This window comes from Nelumbo lutea, chromosome 8, assembly GCF_056320005.1.
Source record: "Nelumbo lutea isolate HS-2025 chromosome 8, American lotus-T2T, whole genome shotgun sequence".
Lineage (NCBI taxonomy): Eukaryota > Viridiplantae > Streptophyta > Magnoliopsida > Proteales > Nelumbonaceae > Nelumbo > Nelumbo lutea.
In genome coordinates, this window is record NC_142691.1 from 49,463,799 (window position 1) to 49,479,006 (window position 15,208).

The 15,208-nt window shown below is 37.7% G+C and overlaps 1 long non-coding RNA gene across 1 annotated transcript; it reads right to left on the minus strand.

Annotated features, from left to right (window-relative positions):
• Nucleotides 1-6,384: 6,384 nt before the first annotated feature.
• Nucleotides 6,385-8,291, minus strand: LOC148844092 (uncharacterized). Its single transcript, XR_016103861.1, has 2 exons — nucleotides 7,650-8,291; nucleotides 6,385-7,489 (listed from the first exon to the last, which is right to left on the minus strand). It is a non-coding gene; the product is annotated as an uncharacterized LOC148844092 (long non-coding RNA).
• Between the last annotated feature and the right edge of the window lie 6,917 nt (nucleotides 8,292-15,208).

The following is a 15,208-nucleotide window of genomic DNA, read 5'->3' on the forward strand; positions in this document are numbered from 1 at the left end:
AATATTCCTATTTTCCCATCCATGTTGCGTGAACCAAACAGACTATAAAGTTATACAAATTATAGTAGCTTGAAAATACACCTAGAAAAAGCAACCACAAGAATATTTCTAAATGAACTTGGGTTTGTTGGTAGAAGACCCAAATGCTTGGAAGAAGCTAAAATTCTACTAATCTATGCTTTGTAAAGCAAATACTTGCCTTAGCTTTGGTTCAGGCCAATGTTTTAAAAATCAAAATGGCTTTGGCCATCGGCTTTCAGGTCAACAATTTGACCATCCAGTCTAAATAGAAGGCCCATTGAAATTTAAAAAAAAATTAAAAAAAAAAAAACTAAAACAAAAAAGAATAGCCAAAAGAATTGTTCGGGTCAAATAGGTTGATGGTTCAACTGCCTGAGATAGCAGGTCACTAACCAAGTCAACAATTTTTCGCCAAAAAGTGATTTAGGGGTGAAATGGAATTGGTTGTCTGGACAATTTCTAGGCCAAATGGTCCGATCAACTAGGTCAACAATGATTAAAAAACCATAATACAAGTCATACAAGTCAAAATTTGATTACATAATGTTAATTTGTATATTTACCCTTTACTTGCAAGCATGCTTTACACCTTTCCTACACCACTATATATCTATACTACTTTAAAAAGTACGAATAGCCTCAAGAATATTTCTGGAAATTTCTATGGACAAAATTTATCCATCTATATTTTAATTTATTAATAAAAAATGAGGGCAAATAGGGTAGTTGGTTATTGATATTAAATTAGTTGTAAATAGGTAATTTCAAGATATTCAATGCACTCAATTCTCTCTCATTAAATCTAACATTTAGGCTATGTTTCGTTTGAAGGAAAAAGTAGGGAAAAGAAAGGAAATGTAAGGTAACCTATACAAGATTTATGAAGGTTTCCCTAACTTTCCTTTCCTTTCCCTACTTTTTTCTTAAAACCAAACATAGCTCTAAGGTATTAATTTGCATTCGCCTTCATTGAATCATATATGTAAGGCTTTTTTGTTTTTTCTCATCATTAAATTCTATAATTAAACCCATACAAAATAAATTAATAATTTTAATAGCATAAAAACTTATACTTTTAATATCTACCGGGAAAAAATAGTGTTTTCATCTAGGTGGTGGTAAGAAATTAAATGATTTGGCTCAAATGGGCCAATCCATGTTGCCACAACTAAATAATAAAATTCAAAAATATATAAAATACAAAAAATATAGAAATTTTTAACATCATATATTTGACATATTAAACAATAATAAGTAGATAAACAATGTTTTAAAAACCAACCTGGAGGCTAACACGCTTTTGCCTTCAGGTCACAGGTCACCGGTTCGACTATCAATGTCAAACGTGTCAAACCACTCTACATCAACACTATATATGTGTGTGTTTGTGTGTATGTGTGTGTGTGTGTGTGTGTGTGTGTGAAAGTACATATTTTATCAATAAATAGTATAATTATGTTTTACATATATTTTATAATTATATTTTACATATATTACATTTATTTATGTTTTTAATTCAGATTTTATTTTTTATTTATAAAAATATTAAAAATTGCAATTTGGGGCCAAAAAATGGGGTTTTTCCACAAAAATAGCAAGGCAAGGTGCCTAAGGCCCTTGGAACGTGTAGATCTTGAAAAGTTACCCCAATCATACATCGGAGTGCAAAGTTACGACTTCCAAAAGTTTGCACATACTTAAGTGTGTAACCTGTAACCTGGTTACTTGGTTGAATGGGGCAATGGTTGAACTGCCCAAGTTAGACAGTTCAAACCGCTGAGTGACAGTTCGAATAGTTCAATCGCCTAGGTCAACGAAAGGTTGAAAACATTAATTGATCATAAATAATTTTTTTTTTATTAATGATGGAAATGAAATGTAAAATTTAAAACCAATTGGAAGTAAAACTATTTTCCTATGATCTCTCATTAAATCTCATATCTAAGGTATATTCTCTTATTAAATCATATATTTAAGATATATTTTTCTCATCATTAAATTCTACTAATTAAATCTATAATATTAATTTTAATAATATAAAAATAAATATTTTGAAAAATAATTTGAAAACAAAATCATTTTATTCCCTCTTGGTGGTGGGTAAACAATTCAACCATTTATGGTCAAATGCGTTAATAAATAATGCCATAATTAAATAATAATAAGTAAAATATATAAAATATATAATACAAAAAAAAATAAAAGAATTGGGCATGTCACTAATATTGTATATTCATTATACTAAACAAAATTAAGTATGAAATGTAAGAATTATTTTTGTAAATGATAAAAATGGAATGCTAAAATTAAAATCAACCTAGAAGTGAAATGATGGCATAGTCAAATAATAAAATTTTTAAAATAGAAAATACAAAGAATCATAAAAGTAAATGTTATATATAAGATATAACGTTATGTATTTATAAAAAATAAAATATTGGGTGCATCTATAATATTATACATTCATTATATTGAACAAAAATAAATATTATACATAAGATATAATTTTACCAATAATAGAAATCTAATACAAAATTTAATGTCGACCTAGAACTTTTTTTGGGTCATGGTTTAGTGTTTTAGGTCAAATGGATTAATCGATGATATGATAGTTAAATAATAAATATTTAAAAAATAATAAAAAAAGTACAAGTAATCAAAAGAATATATAAAAAATTATATATTAATTATGTCAAACAAAATTTAAGTGTGATAAGTAAAAATTATTTATATATTGTAGATGAAATATATAATTTAAAATCGGTTTGAAAATAAAGCTATTTTCTTATCTAAATGGTGGATCAATTATCCAACTTTTCAAAAAAAATCATGATGTCATAATTGAATAATAAATATTTTAAAAAAATCAAACACAAAAAATAAAAAGTACAAAGTTTTGTCAAAAACATTTTGGAGCATTTTTAATGTTATATAATCATCATATAAAAATTATTTTTATTTAAGATAGAAATGGAACACAAAATTTAGTAGTAGTAGTAGTAGTAGTAGTAGTAGTAGTAGTAGTAATCATAATAATTATTGCAATTTAAAATTTTTGCAAGTGTGCATTTAGTACAAGTATTTAATTTTATTTTTAGTCATATTGTTACTTTTATTAATTTTCAATTTATATCTTAATTATGATATATCTAAAATTCAATTAATTAATATGGAAAGCAATGTGCCTGCTTAATTACTAGTAAATTATAAAAGGAAATAGTCAATATCAATAGGATCTATGCTTTTTATGATCCTTTAGAAATTTTCTCTTTATTTTCCTTTTTGCACTTCTTAAAAGTTAAAAGATAAAAGGCAGCAAAAAAAAGAAACATTAAAAAGCCTTAAGTTAAATCAGAACATTTTAACATTAATATATTGTCGATGCTTGCAAATGGTGGTTGTCCAAATATTTTAATTTTGTTATCTAATGGCATCTAATGCACAATAAACAAATTCAAAATCTAATCATTTTTTTCTTTGTACCCTTTTTTCTTTAGTTAAACTAGACATGCATTTACGTTAGTGTACATAGTAGAGAATAGTCCACGTCAGCAGTGATGTATGCTTGTTATGACTTGTTGAAAATTTCTCCCTTTTCTGCATTTTTAATTAAACGAAAAAAGTAATTGAGGAGACTAAGAACTCAATTGTGAATAGTATCTAATTCGATCATCTTCCTATTTTCTATGAAAAAGTTCTTTAGGTCATGTTTGGTTTGAAGGAAAAGGTAGGGAAAGGAATTGAAGGGAAAGACAGGGAAACATATACAAGATTTGTAAAGATTTCTTTACCTTTCCCTACCTTTTCCTTGAAACCAAACATAACCTTAACGAAAATGTACCACTGAAATTGTACAACTTTTCTGTCAAATTGGGCTCTCAAAACCTTATAAAACTTCACATATTCTTCTGATGAATTCTTCCAACACGTAGGCATGCATCTTTATATATCTTGAATATCTGAAGTTTTCTTTTTTTATTCTTTTTCTTTTACCAACAAAAGAAAAGAATGTCTGTAGAATCCATGCCTAATGATAATTGGAGCCAACTTTATTTTTATTTATTTATTTATTTATTAGATTCATGGGACTAGGTACACAATGGGGCTACCTATGCTCAGTTTGGAAGGAATACAAATATAAATATGTAGAGTGTAAAGCCTCTTATTTTATATTATTTTGTACAAATATGTACAGTACAAATACAAATATGTACAAATAGGCTTTGTACACCTCTATGATAGCTTCTCTAGGCTTGACTTCAAATACTTGGAGCAGAAATTTGTATGGGGTTTGCTTCCTCGAAAACCAAGCAAGGCCTCGTATTATAAATCATGAGGACTGTTTGAGCTCCATTGGTCCCTATTAGGGATGGCAATTTTTCCCATTTCCTCGATTCTCGTGGGGATTCGCCCCAAATGGGGCAGAGATGGGGATGATTTCCCCCCTGTGGGGACGGGTCAGGGACGGGGAGAGCACTCCCCGCCCTGCATCACTAATATATATACAAGGTTTGGTTTGAAGGAACGGGTTAGGGACTAAGAAGTCAATTGTGAAGTAGTATCTAATTCGATCATCTTCCTATTTTCTATGAAAAAGTTCTTTAGGTCATGTTTGGTTTGAAGGAAAAGGTAGGGAAAGGAATTGAATGGAAAGACAGGGAAACATATACAAGGTTTGTAAAGATTTCTTTACCTTTCCCTTTCTTTGTCTACCTTTTCCTTGAAACCAAACATAACCTTAAGGAAAATGTACCACTGAAATTGTACAACTTTTCAGTGGTACAATTCTTCTCATGAATTCTTCCAACATGTAGACATGCATCTTTATATATCTTGAATATCTGAAGTTTTCTTTTTTTTTCTTCTTTTTTGCCAATAAAAGAAAAGAATGTCTATAGAATCCATGGTGCTAATGATAATTGGAACCAACTTTATTTTTATTTATTTATTAAATTCATGGGACTAGGTACACAATAGGGCTACCTGTCCTCCAATTGGGATGGACCTGTTATTCATTGGGATTCATAAAATAAGAAAATCCCGGTTTAGCTTATGCTCAATTTGGAAGGAATACAAATACAAATATGTAGAGTGCAAAGCCTCTTATTTTATATTATTTTGTATGTATTTGTACTGTACAAATATGTACAAATAGGTTTTATACACTTCTATGATAGCTTTTCTAGGCTTGACTTCAAATACTTGGAGTAGAAATTTGTATGGGGTTTGCTTCCTCAAAAACCAAGCAAGGCCCTATATATATATATACACATACATCTATATATTAATATTTTAAAAAATATGGTTGAATATGTTTGAATCTTTTCTAATAGGATTGTAAATTTTAATTATTTTATTTTTATTTTTTAAAATAAAATAAAACAAAATTATTAACACTATAAAAAAATTATGGGGAATGGGGATAACCTTGTCCTTGTTAGCGGGGATGAGGATGGGGATTTTCACGAGGATGGAGATGGGGAGAGGCTCCCTATCCCCGCCCCGCCCCATTGCCATACCTTTTCCCTACATATGATGTTGCTTCTGAGTCATCCAATCTCCTTCACACTCGTAGCGTTGTCAGTTGAATCAGATTTGGTATAATCTGATCTAGTCCAATATGAGTTCCATTATAGATGGATCAAGTCCAATCTGATTCGATTAATACTTTGGACTGGTCTAATTTAATGTCTGGACAACTCAGTCTATTCAAATTGCTTTTATTTTAGGTCAAGTTTGGAAGTGCTTATTTAAAAAATAAGTACTTGTTGAATAAGTGCTAAAAAACAAATGTTTATTTTAATAAGTACTTATGAGCTTTTAGTGAAAAAGCATTTATTTAAATAGGGATGGTATAGGTAATTTTAAAATGATATGGCGGGTCAAAATAAGTCAGAAAATAAATAAGCACTTAAAAATAAGCCCAAATTTTAAGCTTCCCTAAAAATATTTATTCTCATAGTAAATACTTATTTTTCAAACACAAACAAATACTTATTGATGTGATCCCGGCCCAAAATAAGTGCTATTTGAATAAATACTTATTTTTAAGCATTCTCAAACTTAACCTTGGATAATACCAATGCAAACCTGATCCATATTGATTCAATCTGACCCAATCCAATAAAAATCATTACAAATGGACTAAATCCTATCCAAACCACTATATACTTGGGAATTGGGACCAAGTCTGGATGGTCCTATTCAATATGTTGGTCCATCCAATAATTGATTTTGATTTGGATGTGGTATAACCCAAAACCAGTCCATTTACACACTCACATGCATGAGATAGGTATTAGTTTTCAATCAAATCTCCATTTGTACAGAATCAACATTCCATGTAAATAAAAAACAAACAGATTGAACAAAAATCCCAAGAATTAGCTAAATTACGTTCAAATGACTAAAATCCAAAACCATCATCTCCTGTCAGAAGGTGAGGTACAGATTGCAATTTAGTGTTAATTATACCATCAAATCAAATCATTTGCCTCTGACATCATCATACACGCAAGAGGTATGGTGTACAGGTTAAGAAAACTACACAGAAGGGCCCAAGATAGAAAACGGGGAATCCAATGGTCAAGTATAGTGTTTCCCATCCCACATAGTCACACGTGATATGCCACTTGAAAATTTTCTGCCTAAACTGAGTCAATAGACAATACCTAACCACGGAACCGATCTACATCGTCGACTCGGATCGCTTGGCATCACAATTCACAATGACTCCAGCACTGAGTCAATATCTTATCCCACCTTAGAGTTGAGCTCCATACATAATCAACACGGAGATCAGATCAGCTACTGACCTCGAACCGCTTGCTCTGTAAATCCGATTCACAACGATGGAATGATTTCTCGTTGATGGTCTCAAGGATGGGTTTCCACGACCGAGCCGTAGTTGACGTTTGACACCGATAAGCCGCTAGATCTGCCTCTTGTGCCACACTGCTTGTGACTTGGTCCCAGAACGAGTTAGCACTTGCAGGCGCGGAATTACTTCTGAAAGCGGCGGAGATGTTAAGCCTTGACATAGGACTGTTTTCTGGGTGTCTAGCATCGGAGGCGGAGACGCCGCGTTTGGCGATCGCTGTGAGCCTTGTGGCCAGAGAGACGAGGTCGACGGGAGAGGCATCGGACTGAAACACGGAGAAAGGTAATACGAAGTAGAGCTGGCCGGGTTGAAGCTGAGTGTCGGGGGCCAGTGCTGGTTTTGAGCCAAAGGAGTGGAGCTGAGCCATGGTGCAGACGAAGTGCTTTGGTGGCTTTCCCGTGATCTCACTCACTGTCACCGGATAGTCGATCTCCTCCACGAAACCATTCTGGTGAACCACTCTTATTCCATCGAAGGAAGACGATGATCTGCAAGACAAACACCCACCCATCTCTCTGTCCTCTCTCTCAAATAAACACACAAGAGATTTGTAAATCGAGCGAGTCTGTTACTTGTGGAAACGATGATCTGCAAGACAAATAGCAACCAATCTCTCTCTCAAAAAAAAAAAATGAACACAGAAGAGATTACTATATGCAGTCTGTTACTTGTGAAGACGATGATCTGCAAGACAAATAGCAGCCTGTCTCTCTCTCTCTCAAAAAAAAATGAACACAGAAGAGATTACCATATCGAGTCTGTTACTTATGAAGACGATGATCTGCAAGACAAACAGCAACCCATCTCTCTCTCTCTCTCTCTTAAATACACTTCTAAGATTATTATATCCATTTATCCAGTTTGTTTATTGTGAAGGTATATAATATAGCAGCCTCAGTGACGTTGCTCTTTGAACATAATGGAATGACCCTATCTAATCTTCAAAACTCTGTATACAAAGAACCCATCAAACCATGTGACGACTTCGTTCAAGAATTAATAGTTGATGGTTTAGAGATGAAAATGGGTAGGATTCATGAGTCGGCCAAGACCGGAAAAATATATCTGAGCCTTGACAAGGCCAATCCGGTGACGCTGGTTGCTGCCTAAAATTTAAACCACAGGCCAAGCCAAGGGCAGATTCCGGTGGGTTAACCGGATCAGGTTCAAGGGTCGTTGTGTGGACTTGTGGCTGCTATACCTAGATATTTAAAGGACTGTTTGGTAAGCTTAAGCTCATAAAAGCGTGCAGAGCAGAGCAGATCCCCTAACTAGAGAGTAGAGACCAGTTCATTTTTGCACCACTAGCTTCGTGTCATCTTCTTTGACTTGGTAGATGAAGCACCCCAAGCCTGCAATTTGGATACACCTTGTTGGACTTTTGGTTTTTGGATCAGATATTGCTTTAGCTATCATATATAGTTAGTCTTGGGAAATGATTCACATTTTTTTTTCTTTGGGTTTCTTGCTTTCTTAATTATCCTCATGGGGAGGGGATATCAAAATTGAGTTTTGTTTTATTTGCTTATTATTTCAAGTGTAATAAGCTATCTACATGAGGTTTCATTGTATTCTCTTATTTTAGGGGAAAAGAACAAGACAAAGCTCTGTTTTTCCTTCCTTTTTTGCTGGGCAAACAGGGGGAAGCAGGCCCCAGCAAGCAAGAAGCCACCAAAAACAGTGGGCTTAGAGGCCCACGCCAGTGCATGATTCACGGTGTAGATTATGACTGGTCGTCCCTTGCTAACTGATGGTTGACAAAACAAGAATTTAGGATGGCTGGTTTTTTCTGGAATCAGTCCTCCAAGGTAAAGGCTTTGGGACTTGGCCCATGATTCCATGTTGTAGGTCCAGTGGGTCATAGATAAAAATGATCTGGCCCCGGCCCACATGAGAGTTACAAGATTGTATGGTTTTAGGCCATGGCAAAGTAAGGGCCCGTTTGGTGTATTTTTTTGAAAGATCATTTGGTAGTTATGCAGTTAAAAATACATTGAGTTTTTACATGAATATCTGAATAGTTTGAAGTATGTTTGGCAGACACATGATTCATTTGATATTCTTCTCGTGTCTTTCCCCACAAGAATAAAACGCAAAAGGCATGAAAAGTTTCTTTAGAGCTTCTAAAAATCAGTCCAAAATTAACTTTTTGTGTTTTTTTCAGTACTTTGACTTTTGACGAATACATCTTCCACGAACCAAAGAAAAATAAACTAAAAATCGATCTACCCAATACATACCAAATAAACCCTACATACCTTGTATATCTATGTGGGTCCTCAGAATATCCTTGTAAAAGTGCTGCCTACCCAGAATATCCGCTATCTTATTAGTTAGTTGACCAATTAAAGGGATAAAGCGACGTAAACCATCAACGTAAGCAAAGCAATTCTAATTAAGAATAGATAACTTGTATTAGTGGAAAAAAACAATGATAATTGTCAATCTTAACTAACCTTCTCGTATGGTGGAACAGGTAAAGCTTCTACGTAACAAGCTCTAATATAATCTTGTTATAAAATTTAGTTTTAATTGGTCAGAAGGTATAAAGAGAAGGGAAGAGGAAATTAGGAAGGTGATTAGGCTTGAAGTTGGCAACACGCAAAGCTTTATTAATTGTTGTAAGACGGTGGTCTTCCCTACCGACTACCTCCTCCACACTCACCATCTCTTCATGAAAAAGGAAAAGTTTAGATTGGAGCCACGTGGACCTAGCACCCAAATTCAACCCAATCCGATCCAAATAATGGCTGCCACCCTGCTTTACTCAATCCAAGCAAACCAGGGGCCAGGTTCAATTAATGTCCCCTGGTTCCTCCAACTCACTTGCATATTTCAACTAAGAGGCTGAGTCTCTCATTTGACCCCATGATACATCTTTGGCATAAATTAATAAAGCAGTTAAGCACCATTATCATTGAAGAAAACCCTTTATTTTTTATTTATAAATGAAGAGAAAGTAATCAGAGAGTAGGGCTCTTGATAACTAGTGGATGAGATTTCACATTAGTTACTCATAACTGCTGCAAGATATTTCATTTTACAATTTCTATGGACTGTGTGGGGGATCCACCATTGATTTATTTATGAAGCATAATATCGAATCACTAGATGAAAATTAAACTAGAAATTCAATAAGTCATTTTTTCAGAAATAAAAAACGCCTAATTAAGAACATGTTTTTTTTGTGTGTGTATTTGTGTTTTAAGCACCATTTTTTTTTTCTAACAAGATGGTATCGATTTGTTTTTAGATTTCACGGATTAGAAAACACTTCACAGTGATGACCATCACAAATATGCGAATCTGGATCTACAAGGCATACTCCTTGTAAGCACACTTTTAGTTAGCACTCAATAAATATTCTGATAGCTGAGTGTTTAAGGGATATGTGTCAGAAAATTTACTGAGTGTTTACTCAATGTGTTCACTCTATGTGATACCCGAACCAGATATATATATATATATGCCTTTATTAAGATAATATTTAGGGTAAATTGCGGAAATCTCCCCTGAAGCTTTGTAATTACAATCATCTCCCTTGAACTTTTTAATAGAGTTGCAAGTAGATGTCCTCTAGTAGAATATTCTAAAAAAAAGAAATGAAAATGCCTAAAATACCCATGCAGTTACTATTGAGGTTGGCTTTTATGGGAAAAAACAATAATACAAATTTTATGAACAACAAAAAGAAAAAGAATTTAAAGTTGTAGCTTTACCTTTGAATATTGATATGAAGGGCAAATTTGGAAAATAAATCAATTTCAGAAAAGACATTGGAAGAGTTTGGGGTAGTGATTCATATGAAGAGAAAATTTGGAAAATAAACATATTTGTTAAAAGTAATTGCATGGGTATTTTGGACATTTTAATGCCTTTTTTTAGAAAATTCTACCATAGAGGGTCTACTTGCAACCATGTCAGAAAATTCAAGGGAGGTGATTACAATTGCCAAACTTCAGGGGAGGTTTCAACAACAACCAAAAACTTTAGGGGAGGTTTCAGCAATTTACCCTAATATTTATTACAAGGAAACAATCAATACCTTCAGTTGTTCCACAAAGAGACCCACAATTAGCCCTAAAAACACACACCCAAAAGAACCCCAAGTCTCAGTTGAACAAAGCCCAGCCCTATGAAGGACTCTGATTTTGTGTGATCTGATTGCTCCCTAATGGAGGATAATCTGGCTTCCAGTCGGACGGCAAGCTAGATGGATCTACAAGACAAGATCAGAGAACTCGGGGTGGCTAACCCGACGAGGTCGCTTTGATGCTTAAGTTAGATAGTTGTTGCGAGTTGAATAGCTTTGAGAGTATAGAGAGCTAGAGAGCTAGAGAGTAGAGAAATCACGCGTACCTTGGGCCATCGGAGTTGGAGCCTTTATATAGTTGAGTCCTCGCGGGTTTTGCAGATCAGTTCCAGGATCTTCGTCACGATGGGATCCGTTTTCGCTTTAATTGGAGGATAACGTTACCAACTAATAAGGCTTATCAATTCCTCCCGAACCGGGAGGGGAGGAGATAAGGCTTGCCATTATGCAGCGTAATCCCGTGAGGTTCGGGGTCTGTTGGAGAGATTTCTGGGGTTGTCACATAGTGGTCTGAGTCGGTATCCCCGAGCTGGTACTTTTTAGTTCCGAACTGGACTAAATTCCAAAGTTCCTTGGGACCGAGGTGACTTAATGTCGAAGTGGTTGGGTGTTCGAGCTCAACTGTTGCGAACTAAGCATGTCGGGCTGAGCTGACATCTCTTGGTCAGGTTGTGTCCACGTGTCCCCTTTTTACTAGGTCGAGCCAAATCACCATTCATCAATTGCCCCCCACTCCCCGAGCCAAGGGTTTCGACCCGGTGCGGGGAGTTCATGATGAGTTCAGGTGGATTTGGCATGAGGTCTAGGTGGTTTGCCGAGCGGATCAGTTGGCCGGACCTGTTCGAACTTCTGGTTTAACTAGCAATAACCCAGGTCGCGTCAGGTGTACGCGCGAACGTCATGCTGTTTATGGACTCCGCGGACGTCAAAAACACGCTCAACCGATTTCGTTCTCCGGCATCATGCAATCGGTTTTCATGAGAGACGTTGGATCGAGCAGGTCTCAGCCGTTGATCACCTCATGGTGAACTATAAATAGGGGGTCGAGGGACCCTTCTTCCTTGCCAAAAATCCTGTGATTGAGCTCTCCCAAGGTCGCATCAGAGTCCTTCAGCTCGCTACTTCCTTCTTTGTATTCCGAGGTCGTTCTCCTTTTGGTGAGTTCGTCTTTTCTTAGTTTGTTCTCCTTTCTTGTTCCTGTTTTAACATGTATAGTGCTAGCATTGATAGGCTCCTTGGCGGTTCTAGTGAGCTCGAGGGTGCTGAGGTGCAGTCCTCGGCTCCCGCTGGCGAGGTCAGCACCTCGCTAGGCAGCTCCACCCTTCGCCCCTTAGAGGAAACCTCTTTACCTGTAGTTGGGCCATCTTGGCCTGAGGAGCCCGAAGCTCGGGAGGAGGGACCATCCTTCAAAGAGGAGGTCCCATCTTCTTCTCAAGGTCGGGATCTGGATGACTTCGGTCCTTCTACCATGACATCGGATAGGCTATTGTCTTTGGTAGCTCGTTATCGTCTCCCTGATAGCCTAGTTATTAGCGTTCCTTTAAGCCAGTACCCTTGGGCTCACAATCACCATGAGCTTGCAGTTTTCAAAGAGCAGCTCGTAGTCGGGCTGCGCTTCCCGGTCCATCCATTTATTATGAAAATAATCAAGTTTTTTACATCACCATCGACCAACTACACCTAGACTCTATCTGGACCATAGTAGGCACTATCTCCCTGTTCCACGAGTACAACCGACCTCTGTCCTTAGACGTCTTTAGTTCAATCTGCTCGATCAAAAAGAACTCCACTTGTCTGCGCGGGGATGTCCGACAAAGTTACTACATCTCTCCTCGGCCTAGGTTTAAAATCCTATTCGGTAGCCCGAACAAAGTACCGGCTTGGAAGAGGATATACTTTTTTGTTTGAAATCCTGAGGGATGGCCCTTCCCGACTCACTGGAGGGTGGCTATCAAAGATCCTAGAGTAAGCTCATACACAGAGACTAGGGCGGTTGTTAACTCCTAGAGGGACCTTGGCCAGGAGATGAGAGATTTCTTGGCTGAGGAGAAGCTTGTGTGAGCTGGACTGAGCCCTCCTGGTAGGCCTCCACCTCAGAACTTGTTTACTTTGAATTTTCTTTAGTTCATGACTAACCTTTTCTTTTCCTCTTACAGAGAACCTTCTGAAGAGCTTCTAGAGAGGGAAGAAGAGGAAGGCCTCAAAGAAGGCTTGCTGGGAGGCCAGTCCTTCTGCCCTCATTCCGCCCGAGGTCACTGCACTGAAGCCGATCTCTATCATGCTTCCGGAGGAGGAGGTCCGTCCTCAGCCTCCCATTGTGGACTTGGACGAAAACCAGGGCGAAGACGTTTTGCCTCGTGAACTGGAGAGCACTCCTGCGCCCAAGCCCTAGCTCCAAAAGGAAAGTATAATGACCCCTCGGCTCGAGCTTCTCAAGAGTAAGGACATCATTTTTCACGTTGAGGTCGCGGAGTGGGCCGACATGCCTACAAGTTAGCTCGGAGGTCGGGCTGCCAGCTATTGCATGGTGGTGAGTATTCTTACCTTACACTTTGTTTCCTTGCCTGTTTTTTTTTTAAGTGTACTTACCTATGTTTCCTTTACTAGTTGAACTCCGCCATTCATTCATTGGTCTACCAATCCAAGATCTGCCTGAAGCAAGCTCAATAAGTCGAGTGGAAGGCACGGAAGCTTTACCGCGAGCTGGACATAGCTCAAGCGAGATTCATCGGACTAAGAAGGGAGCTCAGAGTCAATAGAAGCTGATCCTGGCACTAACTGAGGAGAAGGAGAAGCTCTAGCGCGAGGTCGAAAACCTTGAAGTGACGATCAAAGAGCGCACTGAGATTTTCAACACTGCCATTCAAGAGGCGCTAGCTGAAGAGAGGGAGTGTGCCATTGAAAACTTCAAGGAGTCTCCGGAGTTCCACAACCTCTAGGTCGAGTATGGATCGAGCTCTTACCATTCTGGTTTCAAGTTGTGTAAATATCTGATGCAGCAGCAGTTCCCCGAACTGGAACTCAGAGTTGTTACTATGTCTAACCTTACTCCCGAGGTGGCGAAGGCAGCGAATAAAGAGCCCGACTCCTCCGAAGATGAAAGCAACGATGAATTCCTAGAGGCAGGCCCATCAGGTCGAGAGGACGTGGAGTAGGATCATATGGAGACCGACCTGCCTAGCAGTCCGGATGCATAATTTTTGCCTCTTCTCTTGGACCCTTATGATGTATACCCCCGGCCTCCGAGCTCGGTTTATAGTGAAAGTTTTTCCTTTGTACTCAAAAATTTTACATCAATGAAATGAAAACATTTTGACTATTTTTGTGCAAAAGTTTCTAAGGGAATTCCCGAACTGGCGAACTAAACCAAATAGGAGTAGGGATATTGAAGAAATTTTTCTGTGTTGGTTACCCCGAAGTGTCGAGTTAACGAGCTGGATTCCGAGTAGGGGTAACTTATCATTATTGTACGCCGAGGTGAGCGGACATCGTAGGGTATATACTCGACCTGTCTACTCATGGGCTACTTAGGTGTTGGTTGTCCCTTAGGGTCGTGCCGTCAGGCTTGACCATGAATGGGATCAACCTACCATTATACGCCGAGGTGGGCTAGACATCGTATGGCTTGTACCCGAGCTGTCTATACCTTAGAAGTGAGGGTTGATTTGCTTATGCCGAAGAGGCGACTAGAACTTGTCTGCCTATGCCGAAGAGGTGACTAGGACTTATCCACCCATGCCGAAGAGGCGACTGGGATTTGTGCATCCATGTCGAAGAGGCGATTGGAATTTGTTTGCCCGTGCCGAAGAGGCGACTGGGACTTATCATAGTGTCGAGGTCCTATATCAACTCGACATCATGGCCCTTAGGCTTCTGGGAGTGACTCCCAGTCCTCTATCCAGTTCGGCGTCATGAGTAGTATCTCCTCAAGTTGTCGACGTTCCACACTCGAGGTATTTGCTTCCCTTCCAAAGTCTCGAGCTCGTATATACCTACCCCGAATACCTGTCTTACTCGGTATGAATCTTCCCAGTTCGGCCTGAACTTACCAACACCAGGCTCAGGTACCATAATCTTTTGAAGAACCAGGTCGCCGACATAGAAGTGTCGCTTTTTGACCAAGACGTTATAGTACCGAGCTACTCTCTATTGGTAGGCTGTAGTCTGGATGTATGCCATGTTTCATACTTCTTCCACCAGGTCTAGGTTGGTAC